The following is a 22,337-nucleotide window of genomic DNA, read 5'->3' as shown; positions in this document are numbered from 1 at the left end:
TCTTATGTTGAACCATCCCTGCATTCCCTGGATGAAACCTACTTGGTCTGGGTGGATGATCTGTCTGATGTTTTTTTGTATTCTATTGGCTAGGATTTTGTTGAGAATCTTAGCGTCAACGTTCATCAGGGAGATCGGTCTGTAGTTTTCCTTCTCTGTTAATTCTCTATTCGGTTTGGGGATTAAGGTGATATTGGCTTCATAGAATGAGTTTGGAAGAGTTGCTTCCTTTTCTATTGTTTTGAAGAGCTTGTAAAGGATTGGGGTTAGCTCTGGTTGGAATGTTTTGTAGAATTCTGTGGTAAAACCATCTGGGCCTGGGCTTTTCTTTGTTGGGAGCTCTTTAATCACTGATTCTATCTCTGATTCAGTAATGGGTTTATTCAGGTCTTCTGTTGCTTCTGGGGTGAGTTTTGGTAAGTGGTGGGAGTCTAGGAATCTTTCCATTTCCAAGTGATTATCGAATTTGTTGGCATATAGTTCTTTGTAATAATTTCTAATTATTTCCTTAATGGTAGTAGCGTCTGTTGTTATGTTGCCTTTTTCATCTTTGATACTGCTAATTCTTGCTTTGTCTTGTTTTTTCTTTGTCAATCAGGCCAATGGGGTATCTATTTTGTTTATCCTCTCAAGGAACCAGCTTTTTGATTCATTTATTTTCTGAATGGTTTTTTTAATTTCTTTCTGGTTTAGTTCTTGTCTTGTTTTGATAATTTCTTGTTTCCTCTTGTTTGTGGGGTCTTTCTGCTGTTGCTTTTCCAGTTCCTGGAGGTGTGTCCTTAATTCTTGCATTTGTTGCCTTTCTTGGGCTTTGACGTGCGCGCTTATTGCAATAAACTTACCACGCAACACTGCTTTGGCGGTGTCCCATAAGTTTTGGACTTTTGTATCTGGGTTTTCGTTGATTTCCATAAATTTTTTGATCTCGTCTTTAATTTCTTCTCTAACCCATTGTTCGTTTAATAGCATATTGTTCAGCCTCCAGGAGTTTACATGTTTCCTGGGACATTCTGAGTTGTTGATTTCCAGTTTCACTCCGTGATGGTCTGAGAAGGTACATGGTACGATTCTGATATTTTTGTAATTAGTTAAACTTGCTTTGTGTCCTATTATGTGGTCTATCCTGGAGAAGGTGCCATGCACTGCTGAGAAGAAGGTGTAGTCTGTGGCCTTAGGATGAAATATTCTATAGACGTCTACTAGGTCCAGTTGTTCTATTGTGTGTGTGAGATCTGTGGTTTCTCTGTTGAGCTTTTGCTGCGTTGATCTATCTATTGGTGTTAGTGGGGTGTTCAGGTCTCCCAGAATTATCGTATGTTCATCTATGTCTCCCTTTAAGTCCAAAAGTAGTTGTTTCACGTAGCTGGGTGCATCCGGACTAGGAGCATAAATGTTAAGAATGGCGATTGGTTCTTGTTGGATCCTCCCTTTCAAGAAGATGTAGCGCCCTTCCCTATCCTTTTTGACATTTGTTACTTTGAAGTCCGTATCATCTGAGAATAGGACTGCCACACCAGCCTTTTTTTCTCGTCCATTGGCATGGAATATTTGTTTCCACCCTCTCACTTTAAGTTTCCTGAAGTTCCTTCTGGTTAGATGTGTTTCTTGCAAGCAGCATATAGTTGGGTCCTGATTTTTAACCCAGTCTGCTAATCGGTGCCTTTTGAGTGATGAATTTAAGCCATTTGTATTGAGGGTTAATATTGAGAAATTATAATTTTGCCGTGACATATGCCTGTGTTTTTGAGGTTGTTGGTAATTGATTGTCGTTTCTGTGGATGGACTTTATTGAGATCTCCCTGATTGCCATCCTTGCTTATGGCTTGCTTCCTTTTTCTCTGGGAGTAGCGCATTTCTAAGGAGATTTTGTAGAGTTGGTTTTGTGTTGGCATATTCTTCTAATTTCTCTTTGCTGTGGAAGTATCTAGTTTCGTTCTCGTATACAAATGAAATCTTTGCTGGGTAGAGTATTCTTGGTTGACAGTTGTTCTCTTTCAGTACTTGAAAGATTTTGTTCCACTCCCTTCTTGCCTGGAGCGTCTGTTCTGAGAAGTCGGCAGTGATTCTGATGGTCCTGCCCCTAAATGTAAGCTTCTCTTTGGTTCGTGCTAACCTTAGGATTCTTTCTTTGTATTCATTGGAGGGTAGCTTGATTACCACGTGTCTTGGGGAGGATCGTTTTGGGTCCACCCTGTGGGGAGTCCTCTGGCCTTCCTGAATTTGGATTGGGTTCATGTTCCAGGTATTTTGGAAGTTCTCCTGCATAATTTCCTCAAGTACTGGTTGTATGCCTGTCTCTCTTTCCACTCCTTCTGGGAGCCCCATTATTCTGATATTTGACTTCTTGATGTTGTCGTTCATCTCTTGGATCGTCTTGGTTGCCTTGTGTAGTTGTGACTCTAGTTGGTTAATAATCTGCCTGTTTTCATTCTGGGAATCTTCCAAGTCGGATATCCTGTCTTCTGCTGCTGTAATTCTGTTGCCTAAGCTCTCAACTTTGTTCTTCAAGTCTAGGATCTCGTTTTTGAGCGATTTTGTTTCTGTGACTATGTGGTTTTTAAAATCTTTGAGCTCGTCCCATCGCTTTTCATTGTCTCTGAAGAGTTTTATAATTATTTTTCTGAACTCCTTATCCGAGACGTCTTCAATTTCTTCATCTGTAATCTCTGCGATTGACCAAGCTTTATGGTGGCTTTTTGGGGCGGAGCAAGCTGTGTCTACGTCACTAACTCTCTTATTTCTTCCCATATTTGTGGCCCAAGGTGTTGTTGGATTCTCACCCTAGTCTAGTGTTTGTTTTTGAGAGACCCAGGCACCAGCTTGCTGAGGGGTCTCCAAGCGCTATCCTGTAGAGATCCGAGCGTGCAGGCGTGGAGTAGCAGGGTGCGGGAATTTTCAAGGCACTTTTGGTGCGTCTCCAGTACACTGGACCACAGGGCGCCGCTTCCAAGGCCCAGCAGACTCAAAGCGCACTCTCAGCTTGTCCCCTACACGTATGAGACCACAGGACGTGGGGGAATGAAGGCACTCTGTGTGCGCCCCCTTTGCGCAGGAACACAGGGCACAGAGGATTCTAGGTGCTTTCTCAGTGTGTCCCCAGTGTCAGGGACTGCAGGGCGTGGAGGTTCCAGGTGCTCTTTGGGAACGCCTTCTGCACGCGGGTCCGCAGTGCCCTCCTGGTGTGTTTTCCAAGCACAGGACTGTAGGGCGTGGGTTGTTCCAGATGCTCTCTAGAAGCGCCTCCTGCGCAGGTCCGCCCACCCCAGCAGCACGGGACCGCCCACCCGAGTGCAGGGGACCGCCCCAGCGCTTGCACAGGACCGCCCAGCCCAGAGGCACACCCGGGTCCGCACAGTCCAGAGGTGTGGGTTCCTGTGGATCAGTACCGCCTAGCTGTGTGCCAGTCTGCAAGGCACGGGGGAGTATTCAGTGTGCCTTCTGCCTTTCTCCTCAGCGCACAGGACCGCTGTGCGTCAACTCCAAGACAGTTTTGGCAGTTTTAAGGCACTTGCCTTGTGTCCCCAGAGGCTGGAGTCGCCCGGGGGGGGGGGGGGCGGGTGGAGGGGTGGGGAGATGAGTACCAAGGATGTTCAGGGTCTGTGCCTGCCGCTGGAGAGTTAACTCCCGGAGCCTCCGACCCACTGCTGCCCCTACCCAGCTCCCTCAAACCTCAAGTTCTTGCAGTCTGCCTCTGCCTCTGGTGAGGACTTTCGCCGTGGGTGCTGCTCCTGGCGGCTGCGGCGGGTCAGGGTCTGTGGCGGGTATGGCGGCTGCCGGAGGTTTCTGTGGCTGCTGTGTCTCGTGCGGCTGCAGGGGCGGCTCCCAGCGCGGCTCCCGGTGCGGCTCCCGGCGCGGCTCCCGGCGCGGCTCCCAGCGGCTGTGACTCAGCAGGTCTGGAGCGGAACACCGTCTTCCCTGCCTTGTCTCGTTTGTTTTCCTGGTTGCTCTTCCGAATTTTGTGGATTTTTTTGGCTCCACACTGTCCTGGTAACTTCACGCTCCTCTCCCTGCAGGTCTATGCTGCTCCACTTACGCTTTTGTCGCGTTCTATCCCTCTCTGTCTGTGAGCTCCCTCACATCCATCTTCCTATGTCGGCCATCTTGCGAGTCCCCAAATAATATATAAATTTTTAAAAAATGAATTAAAGAACTAAACTATGGGTCCTGGGATTACAAGGAAAGAGTTGTTTAAGGTCACTGAAGTAATAAAACCTTCATTCTTATAACAGGAATAGGATAATGAGATGTTAACTTTTATAAGGTGTATTATTGTAAGAACTGTCCTGATAGCTTTAAACTGTATATGGAAACTTAATATGCTTTTGACACAGGTTAACATTTTTTTCCCTCAGTCTAACTGTGAGAAAGGAGAGTTGTGGACGAAAGTGAGCACTGAAATTTTCCTCACAACCTAGAGTAGTGAGGAGTTTTCTCTCTATTGCCTGACTTCATTGAATTAAACATGGAAATAAAATGCTGCAAAGCAGAAATTAGAATAGGAATGGTGGGAGACCAACAAGCATGTGGGGCTTCTGGTAAACAAATTAAACACAAGTGATGGAGGCTTTGATCAGCTGCCAAGGAGGACTCTGGCTTGTTGGTTGAACAGTCTTGTTGACATACAGAGAGGCTCTCTGAATGCCAACTTTGTGCCAGGCACAGCGTTGGTGCCAGGCATAAAACATCAGCAGCTGGGTGGTTCCAGGCTTTCAGGTTTTCAGCGTGGAGGAAGCAGCTGTGACTGCTGCCCATGGACTACTGCTCAGGGAGCAAGGCAGGGAGAACCAGAGTGCGGGCAGAGTGTATGGTAGTGGGGACCGAATGAATGGGTGGAGGATGCTTGAAGAAAATATGCTACAAATAGATGGGTTACCATATTAATTAGTATGCTTATACACTGTTTTTCTTCACTTTAGAAATTTTTGGAAATTCTGAGTTATAGAGAAAGGAGGGTATATGTTTACAAAGAGATCATCAATCCCCTCATTCAATCCTGAAACAGCTCAACTGCCTGTTTGGCCCAAGTCAGCAGGCCCACATGTGGCTTCTGCTCTGGTGCCGCCTCCCTGTGGAAATTCAGGTTTTCAACCCTCATGTGCAAAGCAAAACTTACAACAATAGAGAGGAGGAGATATAGATCTTCCATCTACAGGCCCAAAATGATCATATTTATGGTGGATGATAGAGCGCTAAATTCCATTGTCTCATGAGACGTTTTATCTGAAGCTTTCTTTCCCACGGGGTCAAAATTGAACTCATTATGCATCTTGTTAATGTAATAAAATGGCTTTAAACCAGAGATTTCATTTCTATGTTCACCATAAATCACTGAGTGATAATCACATGGTTCAGCAATGGATTGTATTATCAGCTAAAGAAATGATGAATCACATACTCTGTTGTTGGAATGCAACCCAAAGGATAGGCTGGTGGGGGACAGATGCAAAGCCAACAGCCTGTTGAGAAGAGGCTCCAGGAAAAGGACACAGAGGGCCCCTAGTCCAGCATGCTTGCTGCCCCAGTGCATCTTTGGAGGTGTGTCCAAGCTCTCCTTGATGATAGGCAAGCATCTTTGCTCTGCATAGTCATCTAACCAAGGGCAGACAGTAATCCTTATCTATTTCTTCTTTCAACAGTGCTTTGACCAACGTGTCTTGTTAACTTTTCTCCCTGCTTACAGACATGATGTAAACATGAGTTGTGTTTGAACTATTGTTTTACTAAATTTATAAGAACGGAAACCCTGGAAATAAACTCGGTTAAATAAACTCGGGTAATTTCTTTCTCCTCCTCACAGACAAGCAAGGTAAATTTGCAATAATCAGTCATTCAAAAGTCCCACTAAAGTAAAGGAAATGGACTTGGTTTCCCAAGCCAAGGAATCAGGAGTATTTCTTAGAGCCAAATTGTGATTTTTGTAACAGATACACTTACAGCATAGACAGGAAAGGCCACGAAAGTGGGAAAGTCTGTCCGAGGGGGTCGGGGAGATTCCTGCTACATTGCCAGCCTGTGTGGGAGCAGCAGACTGAGGCTCCCAGGCATTTGTCTTCCATGAGGCTCATCTTCCACTTTTCACCTGACAGCACATTTATTCAGGTGCTTTTTACATGTCTAGCTTCAATTGCTTTTCCCAGAAAGAGGTGGAATGCAGCTTCTGTTTTTGCAAGAAAATGTTTTAGTATAATGGAATGATTGAACGCAAGGTGTTACTGATATGGTTTTTAATAATCTTCCCGAAGAAGATTAGAGGGAAAGCCATGAATATAAAGCATAGTTATCTCCAAGTTTTAAACATATATGGCTAAAATAAAAGGTTTCTTTTTTTTTTTTCAGGACTTTGTGTAACTTTAGAAATTAGGAGCAGCAGAAAGGAAAAAATGATAGCATTAGTGATATCCATTATTGTTTATCATGAAGGATTCGTTTTTTATTTTTATTATTTTTTTTAGATTTTTTTATTATTATGATTGGAAAGCCGGATATACAGAGAGGAGAGACAGAGAGGAATCCAAGGAGTCCAAAACATTAATAAGACCAAAGTTTAACAAGTCTACCATCTACACATTAGTTTACAAGTTACAGAACACTCTGTAATTCTTACAATACCCTATATGCAGGATGTTGATTAGTGTTTTATAGTTAATGGGTAGAGACTAAGGTGAGTTAAATAACTTCTACCAGCTCACTCAGCTCACTAGCTGGGTATGCTTAAGGATTCTCTAGTAGTGAGCTCTTTTCCTCTTACATAATATATTTAAATTTGCAGAAAATGTCTGGCAGCGTGTACTGATTATTGTGGCTTGTGGCTTGTCAGGAAACAGAGCTTTTTTTTTTTAAAGATTTACTCATTTTATTACAGCCAGATATACAGAGAGGAGGAGAGACAGAGAGGAAGATCTTCCGTCCAATGATTCACTCCCCAAGTGAGCCGCAACGGGCCGATGCGCGCCAATCCGAAGCCGGGAACCTGGAACCTCTTCCAGGTCTCCCACGCAGGTGCAGTGTCCCAATGCATTGGGCTGTCCTCGACTGCTTTCCCAGGCCACAAGCAAGGAGCTGGATAAGAAGTGGAGCTGCCGCTGCCGGGATTAGAACTGGCACCCATATGGGATCCCGGGGCTTTCAAGGCGAGGACTTTAGCCGCTAGGCCACGCCGTCAGGCCCACAGGGCTGTTTTTGATTGGGTTGGCTGCCTCATGCCCTTCAGATCATGTACTGGGTCCACCGAGTCTCACAAACCTGAAAAAGGCAGAGGGCATCTAGATACTAATATGACCAGGACAGGAAGAAGGGAAACGCATTGTGTAATACAGATGCTGTCACCAGGACCCATTCAGAAGGGCACCTGGTAGCCAAGCGCAGGCTCCATGAACATGACCCTGGGCAAGCCAGGACAGGTAGAAGGGAAAATCGTTACTTAGTACAGAAACTGTTGTCAGGACCTCTGCAGAACACCTAACAGCCAAGGACAGACTCCAGGAACTTGACCCTGGACAGAGCAGGATGGGAGGAAGGGAAACCACTGTGTAATGCAGAGGCTGCTGCCAGGACCCATACAGAAGGACAGCTGGTAGCTGAGGGCAGACTCCATGAACCTGGCCACTCATGGAACCCACTCCACTTCCACAAAAACACCCCTGTTACATGCTTTGTACTTCATGAATTTTAACAGGACCTGAAGGAGAGAAGGGAGGGTGTCTGCAGCCCACTCCATGGAGGAGCACAGAATGGTGGCAGGGTGGCTATGTTCTTCAGACTTGGTAGAGCTAAGTATAAAGAAACATAGATGTCAGTATTTCTTTTCCCATTAACACCACTGGAGCATTTCCTGGTTCTTCCAGCAGGCGTGAATTCCTAGTTGGGTTTTTTGTGTTTTTTTTTTTTTTTTTTTAAATTCTGCTATTATTAAGATCTGATGCAAAGAATTCAAGGTATATGTGTCGGGAGTGAGCCAGCTGAGCTGATAGGAGACCTGAGGCATGGAAGTCGGTGAAAAAACACACGATTGTAGCTGTGGGAGAAGTCAGCCCCAGGGTTAGCAATCTCCTCTGACCGTAGGTCTCCATTCTGCAGTAGGGACCACAGGGATAACTTGCGGTTGGGCCTATGTGCTAACATACGTGACTTATGCCAATGTTTGCTCCACTCTTGAGCAGCTGAAGCCACACTATTAGAAATTTCATTTTTCAAGTGACAGAAATGCTCTGGTTATTGCAAAAGAGCCATGTGTAGTGGGAAACAAGCTCACGTGGGCCCAGCCTTTATGCAGGAAATGTAGGGGCTGGAATTCCCTGGCCAGTGCCAGTCTCCACAAACACCCTGGCCCCAGGCTCTGCCTGCCTTCTTCTGTGGTCTGCACGCAGGCGGAGTGAACAGACACATGTGTGTTGAAATGGTTTCTTTGGGAAACCACTCTAATTTTTGCTTGCACTTGTCGTAACAGTCAGCCCAGCCTGGCTTTTCCCTGATCTAGCTCACATGAGGCCCACAGGTGTTGTAGCCCTGCCTAGTCTGGTCTGCCCCCATCCCAACTCATGCTCTCCAGTGGGAGTGGTTGTCCAGCAGGGGAGCCCACATTCCCCCTGTTGGCTTTGCCCCCTCCTTCCCTGGTTCTCACATGTGATGTTTGGGCACTGCATTCACATCTGGTACGGCTCACTTCATCTTGGCATTCTGTAATATGTACTGGTTTGTGTCACAACCGTACTGGCCTGACCCACATTCTATTCTGGTGCTTGGATTTGCCAGCAGGTGATGCGAACTGGTTCAGCCTTTTCTGCCCCCGACCTATGCCAAATGTATGCTGGTGGGTATCTTTCTCTGGGCTAGTCTGCATTACTCCCTATCGTGGTTCTTGAGCTCATCTTCAGGGACTATGTCCTGCAAGAGGGATTTCCCAAGCTCCTCCATCAGAACCTTTCCTTATGCCAGATCTTGTGCATACTGGTGTGTCCATGGGGCTACTGACTTTTAGTACCAGTGGACTTAGCCCAGTGGCAACAGGGCTGGAGTTCTGCATTGTTCAGTGCCCCAGGCAGCTCAGAGGGGTCAAGGGAGTGCTGATGCTCCTCTCTCCATCAGCCTACTCACTGCATACCTTTGGGTGTTTTCTTTCTTGATTGTTCAGCCATTCACATGTCCTAGCTCCCTACATTCCTCCCTCCCATACCTCTCCCCCTCCTTTTCATTCCCTCCCTCCTTGCCGCCTTCCTTCTCTTCCTTCCTTCCTTTTTTCTTTCCTTCCTTTCTCCATTCCTTCCTCCCTACCTCCATTCTTCCCATCTTTCCTCTCCCTTTTCCTCTACCCCTAACTGCTTTTTTTCTCTTCTTTCCTTCCTTCTTTCCTCCTCTTGAAATCAGAAAAGAGGAGAGCACTGGTATTTTTCTTGTTTTTTAATTTTGTTTTCAAACATGCAAGTTCTCTCTCGGCTGTTGTTGTTTTTTACTCCTCGATGTTTTGGAAAGTAAATCAAAATTCTAGCTCTTCATTCTGTAACTCTCCACATCAAGCTAAATCCCTGACAATTTAGCTAATGCAATTTACATATTTCTGCACTCTCCCCTTCCTCATGAGTCCCTCAGAGTCTGTCTCTTGCTCTTTGGACCTCTTCCTTCATAAATTGGCAGCCTCAGGTTCTTGGTCATGGCTACAGAAAGTGCACTAACACAGCAACTGTGTTTCCAGCGGCGTGGTCATGTGAGTCATTCCATCTGCATCTAAAAGCATAGTTGCTACGAAGAAGGGATCCATAGGGGTTTAAATGACATCTCTAGGGAGGGAAGAGTCCTCACTAAAGATCTCCCCTCTCTCCTGGGTGATGATTCAAGCCATGGGAGAGGGAGGGTACTTGATATCATCTGGAAGATCATTTTTTTAAAAAAATTTATTTTTATTGGAAAGGCAGATATACAGAGAGGAGGAGAAACAGAAAGGAAGATCTTCCATCTGGTGACTCACTCCCCAAGCAGCCACAACGGCTAATGCTGCACTGATCCGAAGCCAGGAGCTCTTCAGGGTCTCCCATGTGGGTGCAGGGTCCTAAAGCCTTGGGCCGTCCTCGACTGCCTTCCCAGGCCACAGGCAGGGAGCTGGATGGGAAGTGGGGCTGCCGGGATTAGAACCGACGCCCATATGGAATCTCATGGAGTGCAAGGTGAGGACCTTAACCACTACGCCAAAGCGCCGGGCCCTGGAGGATCATTTTTGAAAAGGACTTTGAAATCTCCCTGGGAAAGTGTCCATAACTGTATGTCAATTGATTGTTCAAAGTTACATTACTTACCCGAATCCCTGTGACTACAGCTTGGCTCATAAGAACTCCTTCTAGATCTGTGGATTCTGGACTTTGCATATCTCATGTTACCAAATGAAATAAGAGGTGATCGTCTTGAGCAGTGTGGGGTTACAAGCAGGTTTAAAGGAGGTTTCACTACTGCCAATCATGTAACACAACTGATGCCTTGCATGGGTGGGAAGTGAGGTGCTCCCTTAATGCTGATTTTGATGTTTGAACATGCTTCTATTTTCTCAAAACTCTTTAACATTCTCGCCTATTTAGAAAATGCCACATTGCTCTTCTAGGTGACTTACTGCTTTTGGGGTAAGAAATATCAACAGAAAGAAATTTTCCATGAGCATAACTCAGTTGTTTTTGAGGGTAATGATGTTATTGAATATGAATGCCATTCATGCTCAAATGTTGGTCCTGTCCTTCATGATCTCCATCACTTTGGTCTCTTCGTTCAATTAAATAGGCCGTTAGATATTTACTTATTAAATACTCAGTTAAACAATTTATAATGTTTTCATTCATGCAATGGATAATATTCCTTTCATAGAGACCTTGTGTAGATGAAATGAGATAGATCAAAGGTAACTCAATACAACAAACAATGTTTAAAAAACTGTATCATTGGGACATTTGGTGAAGATATTGTTGAACTTCCATGATACTTATAAATATGACATTTGTGTGTTAATCATCTCACTATTTCCATTGAAATGATTTGGAATTCAAAGAGGGTAAAAAATCATAAATATGACCAATTTCTACTTTTTGTCCAGATAGGATGTGTGTTGCAGGGTTCAGAACTGTCCCCAGGAAACATTCAAGTCCTGATAGCTAGGTTTTCAGATATTGAGCTTGCTGTGTGACTCACAGAATGCATATCTAGAACTCTGGGACCCTCCAAAATGCTCATGAGTGGAAATGACACAGGATGAGAGACAATTGGCATGAGTGAACTTAAGACCAATAGTCTTCTCTTCTGAGTTTTGGTCAAAATGTAAGGGAGCAAGATCATGTGGCACATTGCATCTCCCTCATTTCTAACTTCCAGTCCACACTGATAGCTGTGTTCCAGTCTGCAGGTGTATGGTCAGGGCTGTTACTCAACCTTCCTAAGGTTCATGTCTTCCATCTATGAAGTGATGCTGGCTACAGTACTTGCTGTGCTCTGGATAAAGTCTGCAAGTGTTCTGTAAAGGTTTAAGGGAAGAGAAGGTTTCTTCCATGTGTTGAGACTGAGAGATGGTAGGACCTCAAGTAGGGACGTAATCAGGCTGGCAGAGCAAAGCTCTCTGAGGGTATTAACGGTGGTTTATTGAAGTTAATTCATTCCTGAGAGATTGGGTTATTTTGAAAGATTAAGACCAGCCCCTCCATGCCCTTCAACCTCCTGTCTTGCTGTGTGATTTGTCTCTCTTGCTTGTGCTGTCACCAGGATGTTCTCATTCATGTGTTGACACAGACAGGAGGCCCCATTTTGGGAAAGTAGTAGCCCCAAGTATTTCGCTACAGCTGCAGAAAGCAGGCAAAGAAAGCATCTCTCTCTACACACAGTCGCCTCAGATGCTTCTTACTATGTTCATTACATCTATTCACACAATTCTTTTGTGTTTGCTTTGGTCTTTCTGGTCAAGTTTTCACAGGAGGTATATTTTGTTGGCAGATAAACTTGAATAGTCAGGCTGTCAATGCTGTGAAGTATTAGATTCAACAATTCTACCAGTTACGATGACCTTTGGGTATCATTGGCAGTGAAGGTTTGCACTGACAGGACAGGAGAGGCATCTGTACTTAAGCATCTTGTCTTTGATCCCTTCCCCCTTCCCATCTATCTATGTATGCATGCATGCACAGATATTAACTCACCAAGTATAAATAAGTCAAATATTTCTGATGACATTTTGTCAATCTACCTAGGACATTCCTCATGACCAACTTGACTGCCATCTCATTTTGGAACAAAACTTTGTGGGCAACATATTCATGTCAAAATTTTGAATACATGTATTTTAACCTTTGCTTTATGTATTTTTGAAAAGAGCCTCACAGTGGAAATCTTCCCTCTGATTTATCGCAAAATGAAAACTTTAGGAATGATAGATACTGGCATCCCAGGACAGAATGCTTGCTGGGAATGAATGCCGGTCATAAAAATAAGATGGAGCTGCTTATTTAGTGCTTTTCATTTGTTGTAACAAATCTGTCAGGAGGATTTGACAGCAAGACAAGCACCTGCAGTTTGATCAATTCAGGAAGAACAGGAGAAAGTCTGCTGAGATTGGCCTTTGACTTGGTATGGGGCGGGGGGAATACAGGTTAATAAGGAAATCCAAGAAAATCCATGTAGCCAGGAAAGTGATGTTAACCTTCAGCCATTTGATGGTGTTGCACATTTGAGCTTTCAGTTTAACCTATCAACGATCCTTCCGCCACCTTGCATTTGTAGGTCACATGTTACTTTTACACAATTCTGCAAACTTATCTTCTTCAGAGAATTCAAAAACATGTATTCATGCATGCAATCAGACATTCTAAGTAAATGCTACTGACTGGAGAGATTCAGATATGATGCTTTCTGGAGAAATGAAGGTGGAGAGAGTAACTCATGCATTCAGAAAGCAAATGTAAAGAAGTATCAGAAGTTCTTCCTCAGTAAAAACATGTGGGGCAAAAAGAAGGCAGGAGGAGGGAGCTGTCACTTCCACACATGGGCAAAGGCATCAGAACAGGCCTCCAAGTAGGAAAGAGGTTTAGGTGAAGACTCATTCAGGAGCCAAGTGTTCCTTAGAGCAGAACAGGGCAGGAATTCCTGGAGAAAGCAGAATTTGAGCAAAGGCAAAGGGGTGAACAAGCCATAGACCAAGCAAGAGGATCCACTTACGAATTGCACTTAGCTTTACCTGGTCATGCTATGAGTGATCAGCTACTGTAAAAACTACAGAAACTTGGGCCAGTGTTGTAGCCTAGTGTGCTAAGCTCCCAACTGCGTTGCCAGGATCCCATAAAAGTGCTGGTTCAAGTCTTGGCTGCTCCGCTTACTTCCAGCTCCCAGCTAACTTTCCTGGGAAAGAAACAGAAACCAACCGAAGTGCTCTGGCCCCTGCACCCAAGTGGAAGATCTGTAAGATGCTCCTGCTCCTGAATTTAACCAGGCCCAGACCAAGTCATTGTGGTCAATTAGGGAGCGAACGTGAAGATGGAAGATCTTTCTCTCTTTCTCTTTCTCTCTCTCTCTCTCTGTGTTTGTGTATCCCTATAACTGTGCATTTTATAAATAAATAATTAAATGCATACATACATATTTTCAAAACACTTTTAAAAAATACAAGAGTAATGGAATCTTGGAATATTCTACATTTTAAAATACAATCAGACTTACAGAAAGTCTAATTTTGCTTGAATTGTGAATATCATATTCATTCCTTTCTGAAATTCATTCCTGTCTAATTGGAAGCTCAACCCCTCATGACAGAATTCTACCATAGGTGATGGATAATGACATTCAACTGATTATAAATGAATTGTAACAGGTGCATGTCAAGAGTTTACTGTATAGCATGATAAACAGAAACCATGATCAGCGCTGGAACTTCAACGACACAATGTCATGGGATGCGGATGTCCCAAAGGGGGGTGAGGTGGAGCTTAAGTACTGGGCCCAATGATGCCTGCCCTTAAAACAAGAAACTTTCAAAAGATTGATTTGAAAGCAAAGCAAGGGAGAGTGAGTGATCCAGATAGTCTCAAGTAACAGTTTAACCCCTGTACCACAACTCCAGCTCCTACAGAAGGCTTTTTGTGAAGATCAAGAAGCAAATAAGCAGTGCTGGGGTTTTCTTGCAAAGGGCTGAAGTACTGCCTGTTGTTGGCATCACATAGGGGAGTGCTGGCTCCATTCCTACTTATTCTGCTTTCAACCCACTTCCCTGGGATCCAGCACTCCACACAGGAGACCTAGTCAACACTCAGTGTGTGTTGAGTGAACATTGTTGCTATAGTGAGGTTGAATTTCAATTGAATTAGAACTGGTTTCTTTTTATAGGTTGGATTTTATTCATGCTCTTTCAACAGAATAGACTGCCATCATTTTAATAAAATGGACATTGATTAATGTCAGTTTTCTGCTCTGAACAGCAATTCCCACAGTCATTAAATAACATTACAATTCTATTACATCGATTATTTTCATTCGACTTAATTAAGAATGGCTTTTATATGACCTTTATTCTGGTGGGCATTGATTTGAAATTTAGCAAAGAGTTAATCACTGTACTCACATACATTCTTGAAAAGAAAAAAGTAAAAAAGAAAAACACATTCCTTTTTAAAAATCTGCAAAGATGTGGTCTTCACTAAGGACACGAGTGAAAATGGTCAATCCAGTCACCCTAGATTTCAAAAGTGAGGAGGACAAATGTGTCAAAGCCGGTTGCTCTGGAGTCAGGTTCTTGTGCAAGTCAGATCTAAGAGAATATTGGAAAGCAAAGCTTGGTTTTCAGAGTACTGGTCTCAAAGTAGGTTCCTTTTCCAATCCGTGTTTTTTTTTTTTTTTTTTGCCTCTGTTAAATCAAGGTTTTGGTTTTGTTTGTTTAAACCAAATGGACAATATACTTGGTAGTAAATACATTTTCCTCAAGGTACTATTGATCCACTTAAAAATACAACTTTGCTAAGCTCCCCTGTTCAGCAGTCATTGTCTCTCAGTAAGAAGAGATATTTTGACTCTATCTCCAGAACCTTGTTTCGCACTCCAGGCTGGTTATGCTCATTATGATACTGGCTCCAATAAGTTAATGAGCTGGTGCCTACAGTGTGTGGTCGAGTGGGGCTGACTTCTCCCTTCCATAACTAATGTGTATCTGATGGCACTAAACAGCAAGCAGTGAGCTTGATTGCAAGAAAAAATAGCACCAAAGCAGATGGTGACAAACTATGTAGATTTTAGAAGTGTTCATGTTTAATGTTGTGAATATTCTAGTATGGAATTGCAGACATTTTGAAATATTCCAGATAAAAGACAAATTAGTAGTTTAAATCCTTCAGTATAATGAAATTATGATAAGTTCCACCCAGTCCAAATTCACACATAAACTCATGATTGTGTGGAAAAGAACAGAATTATTAATATTCCCAGATGCATTTGTGGATTTTAGGTCAGGCAGACACTACGGAGAAGGAGAATGACAAATCAGAATAGAGTAATAGGGTTTTCACTGAAAGTAATATAAAACCAACCATGACCCAAAATCCACACTCCTGCTCCTTCCCTGTCCCCTCAGTGGGGTCTGCTGTTTGTGTCTCTGCTCCCTCTTTTCTCAACCACACCAGGAGCACTTTGCAACCAGGGTCCCTCTTCTACATCCATTTCATGTATGCTCAGCAAGAGTTTCATTCATAGAAAATGTCCAGTTTTGCATAATGTATACACGAATGAATCAGTAAGTAAAAGAATATCTCCTTTATGAAAATCCCCATAATATTTCTTTCACGTTCTACAAATTAAAAAAAAATCCCCACAGGAACTTAATATGGCATTAAATTATATCAAATTAATAAAGGGCAGAAACCTCTCACATGTGTCAGGGACAGTCTTTTAAATGATAAAATAAAACCTCTCAGTTCTTCTTAGTTATCTTGCAGCTGTTTAAGAAGGATTGCCAATATTGACCTAAGCAGTGTAGAGAACAGACAAAATTGCACTACAATATTCCTGTCCACAAGTTAGAAGCTTTTAACAATTCTTAAAAGCACCCAAGGCTCCACATGCTCTAGCCTTCATGAGCAAGGCTAAATGGCAGGTGCAAATTGGAAGGCTGCTAGAGGAAGCTTCAGGGAAACTTTGGCTTTTATGTAGTAAGGAGTGTCTCGTGGGCTCAGGAGAGAAGAGGAAATGGACACCTACAGCTAGGAAGCAGTGTACAAGAAGTCAGGGGAAAAAGTTGAAAGTCTCCATGATATGATGAGGTCAGTGGGCATCTGGGAAGAACAGTGAGGTTGGGCTGCTCTGGTGCATGGTGCTTTGTGAAGGTCATAGGCTTTGGGATGCAACAGTGTTCAGTGGGAGCACCAGACTTACACAAGGACCTGACAAACTATTTCGGTGCCTGTAAAGGAGATCCTTTAGAATTTCCTGTAAACGTGTTAACAAATCCAATTTAACAACGTATTATACTTCAGTATAATCCTTATAAATCGTCAGAAATTGAGGATTGCTCTACAAAGTGCCAGATCAATTCTGCTTTAAAGGGCCAACATCACAATACGAACATCTGTGAAACTGTCTCTAAGAAGAGACCAAGGAGAGATGGTGAGAAGCAGCGTGGGATCCTGAAGCTGAAAATGAGCAGTGGAAGTCCAAAGCTGAGTTCATGATGGTGTATGAATGCTAACTTTTAGCTTTGATGAAGCTGCCATGGCTGCACAAAGACTAAAGTGGGGAAATGAGAGGAAGGAAATTCTTTAGACTTTTGTATAAACGTAAAATCACAGCAAGATAATTTTTTGAAGTCATATGTTAGGGTAGTGAAATTTGGTTGACACTAAATATCATATGTTATGGTATGTTTGTTAAAAATCACGTAAGGTGCACTATAATGGGAGCACTCATGACAGTTGGAGATCTGGGCCGTAATCAATGCATATGTGTTGAAGCATCATTCGCAGCAAAATACCAGACTGCTGCAGAATACTGAGATGTGGGGGAGACAGTCTATAAGTGGGCAAGGCATGCTCAGTTTTTCTGTTTTAAAATTAAGTCAGAAAGAGATGAAACTACACAAATGGTACTAAAACATATAGAGAAATCACAGATTTGTGTAAAAAATTACATAGCATTCTCCTTCCTCTGAAAATCACCTATTCTCTATTTCTGCATGGAATTTTTGTTTGCAAAATAAATAAAAATACATAAATGATAAAAAGAGAACCTCAAAACTCAGGCAGAAATGCAGCTATTTGTTAATTAATACATTTGGCTAAAATGCAAAACATAATCACTTGAGCATCATTTAGCAGCCAATCAATGCACATGGAATTTCTTTAGAAAGTCCGGGCACCACTGTAGACTTCTCAGTTTCTGGAACAATCTTATTTTATTATTGTTGAATATGCCATGTCTATCCAATCTTACGTCTTTGATCATCACTCACAGTGTTGCAACATTGGTGACTCTATTTTACTATGAGGCAACATAGATCCTGATTTTAGTGTTGATTAGACCATTCACTTGTTACTGTGGAACATCACTCCTCACATTGTTCCACTTGAGAAGTGGAGAATCTTATTTGTTAGTGACTCTCTTAAAGCATTAACTATGTGTGTCCTTGATGGCCCAACACAAGTCCCACCCAGCACACACTGATAAACATGAGTGAGGCTTTGGTGTCTGGCAAGGTGAGTTTCAATAATCTAAATTTCATAAACACAGAACACTACAGCTTCTCTTGAATATTGAAGTGGCTGCATCACTGCACTGAGATATTTTCATGGTGCCTTATGTAATTTTGCCTCTAACAGACATGGGTAAGGAACTTAAATTTGGTAACAACAGCATTTTCATGCACACAGGCATATCTGTCAGTTGGGTGAGCAAGACAAATCTCAACAAATTTAAGAGGATTGAAGCCATATCTAATATTTTTTTACCACAATCCCATGAAATTATATATAAATGACAGGAAAGTCTTACAAATAACAAATATGTAGAAAAAATGTTCTTCTAAACAACTAATAGGGCACAGAGGAAATAAGAAAGGAAATATTGCTTAGAGAAAGGGTGATCTCTTCAATAAACCATGTAGGGAAAAATGGATCTACATGCTCAAAGTTTGAAAAAGACCCCTATCTTGCACAAAAATCAAACCCAAAATGGCTCAAGTTTCTAAATCTATGACTTGATGCCAACACATCACTTCAGGAAACTGTACAGGCTAGAGACAGAGGCTCAGAGATTGGCAAAGACCTCAGGAGAAGAGGCAGCAAAGGCAAAAATACAGAAATAGGAAAATATTCTATTCAGAAGCCTCTGTACTGCAAAGGAATCACTCAATTAAGCAAAGAGGCAATGGTTAGAATGGAAGAAAATATTCGCAAATGAGAGTACTGACAGGGGATTAATACGCACGATCTAAAAAGAGCTAAAAATGTAGTAACTACAAGATGCACAATCCACTTAAAAATAAGTGGCCCAGAGATATGAACAGCATTTTAAAAATATGGATTCATGAGAAAGTGCTCAGAATCACTAGTTTTTAAAGGAAATCCATTTGAAAGCCACAATGAGGTTGGACCTCTTTCCTCTAATACAGCAACCAAGCCAAAAATTTTTAAAATATCTTGGTGAGGGCATGGCACAATAGCCTAGCAGCTAAATTCATCACCTTGCATACGCAAGGACCCCTTAAGGGCACGAATTCTAATCCCTGCAGCCCCGTTCCCCATCCAGTCCCCAACTTGTCACCTGAGAAAGAAGTTGAGGATGGCCCAAAGCCTTGGGACCCTGTACCCGCATGGGAGACCTGGAGGAGTCTGGTGGTTCCTGGCTTTGGTTCTGCACAGCTCTGGTTATTGTGGCCACTTGGGGAATGTATCAGTGGATGGAAGATCTTTCTCTCTTTCTCTCCTCCTCTCTGTATATCTGACTTTCTTAAATAAATAAACAAACAAACAAATAAATAAATACATCTTTAAAAACATCCTGCTGAGGATGTGGGGAAACCATACTCTAATCCACTTTTGACAGGGGTACTGTGTTTTCTCAACTAGCTAGTCCTCCACTTCTAAGCATACGTTCCCCATGTAGATGCAAATTTTTGTACAGGATGCCCCATTTCAAATTTAACTCCCTGCGTGTGGCCTGGAAATGTAGTTGATGAATGTACAAGGCCTTGGAATTCTGCAGCTACATGGGAGACTTGGAAGCATTTTCTGGCTCCTGAGTTCAAATCAACCCAGTTACAGCCATTGCAGTCCTTTGGGAAATGAACTAGTAAATGGAAGATCTGTTCTTTTTTTTTTTTTTGTCTATGTGTCAAATAAAAATAAATACATCTTCATAAATAAGAGGATCCTAATTCAGTATTGGAAGAAATGTGAACTGGTACAACCATTGTGGACATTCCTCGGATATTTGAAAAAACATCTACAATATAACATGGCCATTCGAATTTTGATAACTTACCCCCCAAAAATAATTTCAGCATATGAGAGAGTTATCCGTACTCCCATGTTTATTGACACTCAATTTACAATACTTAAACCATAATGTTAAATATCCACCCAAAAGTCTATCAATAGATGATAGATATAAAGAAATGTGGTATGTAAATACTGTGAAATAATACTCAGCCATAAAATAATCAAATCCTCTCTTGCAAAAAAAATGCGATTGAAAGCCATTATGCTTAGTGAAATACACCAGTACCAAAACAAATATATCCAATATTTTTTATATGTGTCAGAATATAATAATATGAATAAGGACAAATTGAAGACTATTTTGTGATCATTATCAGTTTTAACTCTTATTGCATATTCTCCCATGGAACTGTCGTCATGACACATTAAGATTTATTTTTATTTGGAAGGCAGAGTTATAGAGAGGGAGAGGACCTCCTTCATTTGTTTGTTCTCTTCCTCAATGGCTGCAACTTTCAGAGGTGAGCAGATATGTAAGCCAGGAGTCAGGAGTTTCTTCCAGGTCTCCCACATTAGTCCAGGAACTCAAGCACTTGGGTCAGAGCAGTCTAGATACAAACTGGGATATTGATGTGGCAGGTGAACGCCTAGCTTACACATCATTACACTGTTTGCTTGTAACTACTGTGTGAATATTATGTGAATAATTTGGTCCACTTGTAGAGTTGGCTGAAAAAAAACCATTTTTATGAAAATTGTAATGGAAGGAAAGTGCATTGAGTAAGGGAAGGAGGGAGAGAGGGAAGATGGTTATTTTCTTAGAATAAAAACTATGAAATACATACAGTATTTAACAAAATAGAAAATAAAATTGGAATTAAAATGTATCGAGATAAATTAAAAAGGAAATACACCAAAGCTAATGAAAAGCAGCAAAATTAGTCATAAAAAATTTTATAGCACAAAAGTGCATATTAGAAAGCTCACAGATAAACTAAGATTACACCTTGAGGAACAAGAACACACTCAGTACAGAGCTACTAGAGAGAAGTAAATAGCAAATATTAGAGCAGAAAGAAATGATCTACTATTTTGTAGAAAGATAAAATGGTGAAAATTGATTCTTTGAAAAGATAAATAAATGGTATCAGGACCAGCACTGTAGGATTGCACGTTAAGCCTCTGCCTGTGGTATCAGCGTCCCACATGGGAGTCAGTTCACGTGCCAGCTTTCCCACTTCCCATCTATCTCCCTGTTGATGATCTTCAAACCCTTGGAGGATGATTCAGGTCCTTAGGCCCCTACACCTACTTTAGAGACGTTGAAGAAGCTCTCGGATCCTGGCTTAGGATCACTTCAGTTCTGGCCATTGAGGCTGTTTGGGGACTGAACCAGTGAATGGAAAATCTGTCTCACCACTCTGTAACTTTTTCAATTAAAAATGAAAAAAAAATCTTAATAACAGAAAAAAATAAATGAAATAGAGAAATTTTTATTAAAAGCACCAAAGAAAGAGAGAATACTCAAGTGAGTAAGATCTGAAATGAAAAATGAGACATTGTAAGTGCTCCTGTTAAAACAAAAACGACCCCTAAGAGAGTCTATGAAAAACTATGTGTGAACTTATCGGATAATCTAGGAGAAATAGTAAGTGCTTAGATACACAAAGTCTATCAAGGATGAATGATGACAAAAATCTGAACATATCAATAATTATAGTTAGAGGAGAATGTGGCCATGTATTAACCAAGGCAAGAGACCACAGAGGAAACTCACCTGGCATCACCTTGCTGTTGTAATGCCAGCTTTCAGAACTGTGAACAAATTCACCCGTGCTGTTCAAGCTCTGGGCACACATAGGCTAACAGGGAACCTGGACTTAACAGTTACCCAACACAGGGCAGAAAAACCCAATACAAAACACAAGTGCACGATTTCCTTGACATTTTAGTGGAACACGGCAATCTGTTCCTTTCTCAGCCCATTTGTTCAGCAACTACAATGAGAACAATAACAGTGACAATGATTGTCTCATAATAACAACCCCGGTCTCTGCTACCTAACCTACATTAGTCTCAGAAAAGACTGTAGGAAGACTGAGAAACAGCAAGATACTTCTGACAGTTTCCTTTCTTTGCAAGTCTCCTGCTGTGACAGCTTGTGTAAGAGAGGCTCTATTACATTCCCATTTAACAAGTGAAATGAAAGTGAGGTTAAAGAGAACAGATGACTGCCCTGAGGTCTAATAGTTGGTAAGTAATGGAGCTGGAGCTGGAAGTTAAATCAGATCCTAAAAAACTTCAAAATCGTGTGTTCTTTTCGCTACAATAGAATTTAACAAACTGAAATTTATAGTATGTTCACTTCAACTGAAAAGTTCTGTGGTCCACCAAATATCGTTAAAACACATCATTCCAAATGGTTTTTGATACCTTACAGGGTAGAGCCCCAGATTCATCACAGCTTCTCTCCTGGTCCTCCTACCGATTCTGTGCTATGGTAACTGAAAGGCTGATACACATCTCAGCTGCAGCACACTGGGACCCTGTCCCAGCACTGAGATTCAGATATGTTCTGATTGGTCTTTTATGATGTCACTCAGCTTCCAGAATCTCTGCTTCCTGGAGACACCCAAGCAACAGGAAGGAATCTTTAGGAGAACTCCCAGGGAGCACAGCTTTACTAACTGCCTACAGTGGACTCAGCTTCCAGAAAGGTGAGACAACACATGCTTCTCTTAGACGTTCAACTTTGATAATTTCTTGGGAGGAGTCTAGCATGGCTGCCTCTGTACCAGGCTTCCCTCTGTACCTCCTACTCTTTCTTCATGTGAAAATCCATTTCTACTTGTTTAGGAGTAAATTCCTCCTGCTCACACATAGAGAAGTCCCTATAATCTTATCCCTAGG

This window comes from Ochotona princeps, chromosome 5 (genome assembly GCF_030435755.1).
Source record: "Ochotona princeps isolate mOchPri1 chromosome 5, mOchPri1.hap1, whole genome shotgun sequence".
Lineage (NCBI taxonomy): Eukaryota > Metazoa > Chordata > Mammalia > Lagomorpha > Ochotonidae > Ochotona > Ochotona princeps.
Note: the sequence above shows the minus strand (reverse complement) of the source record.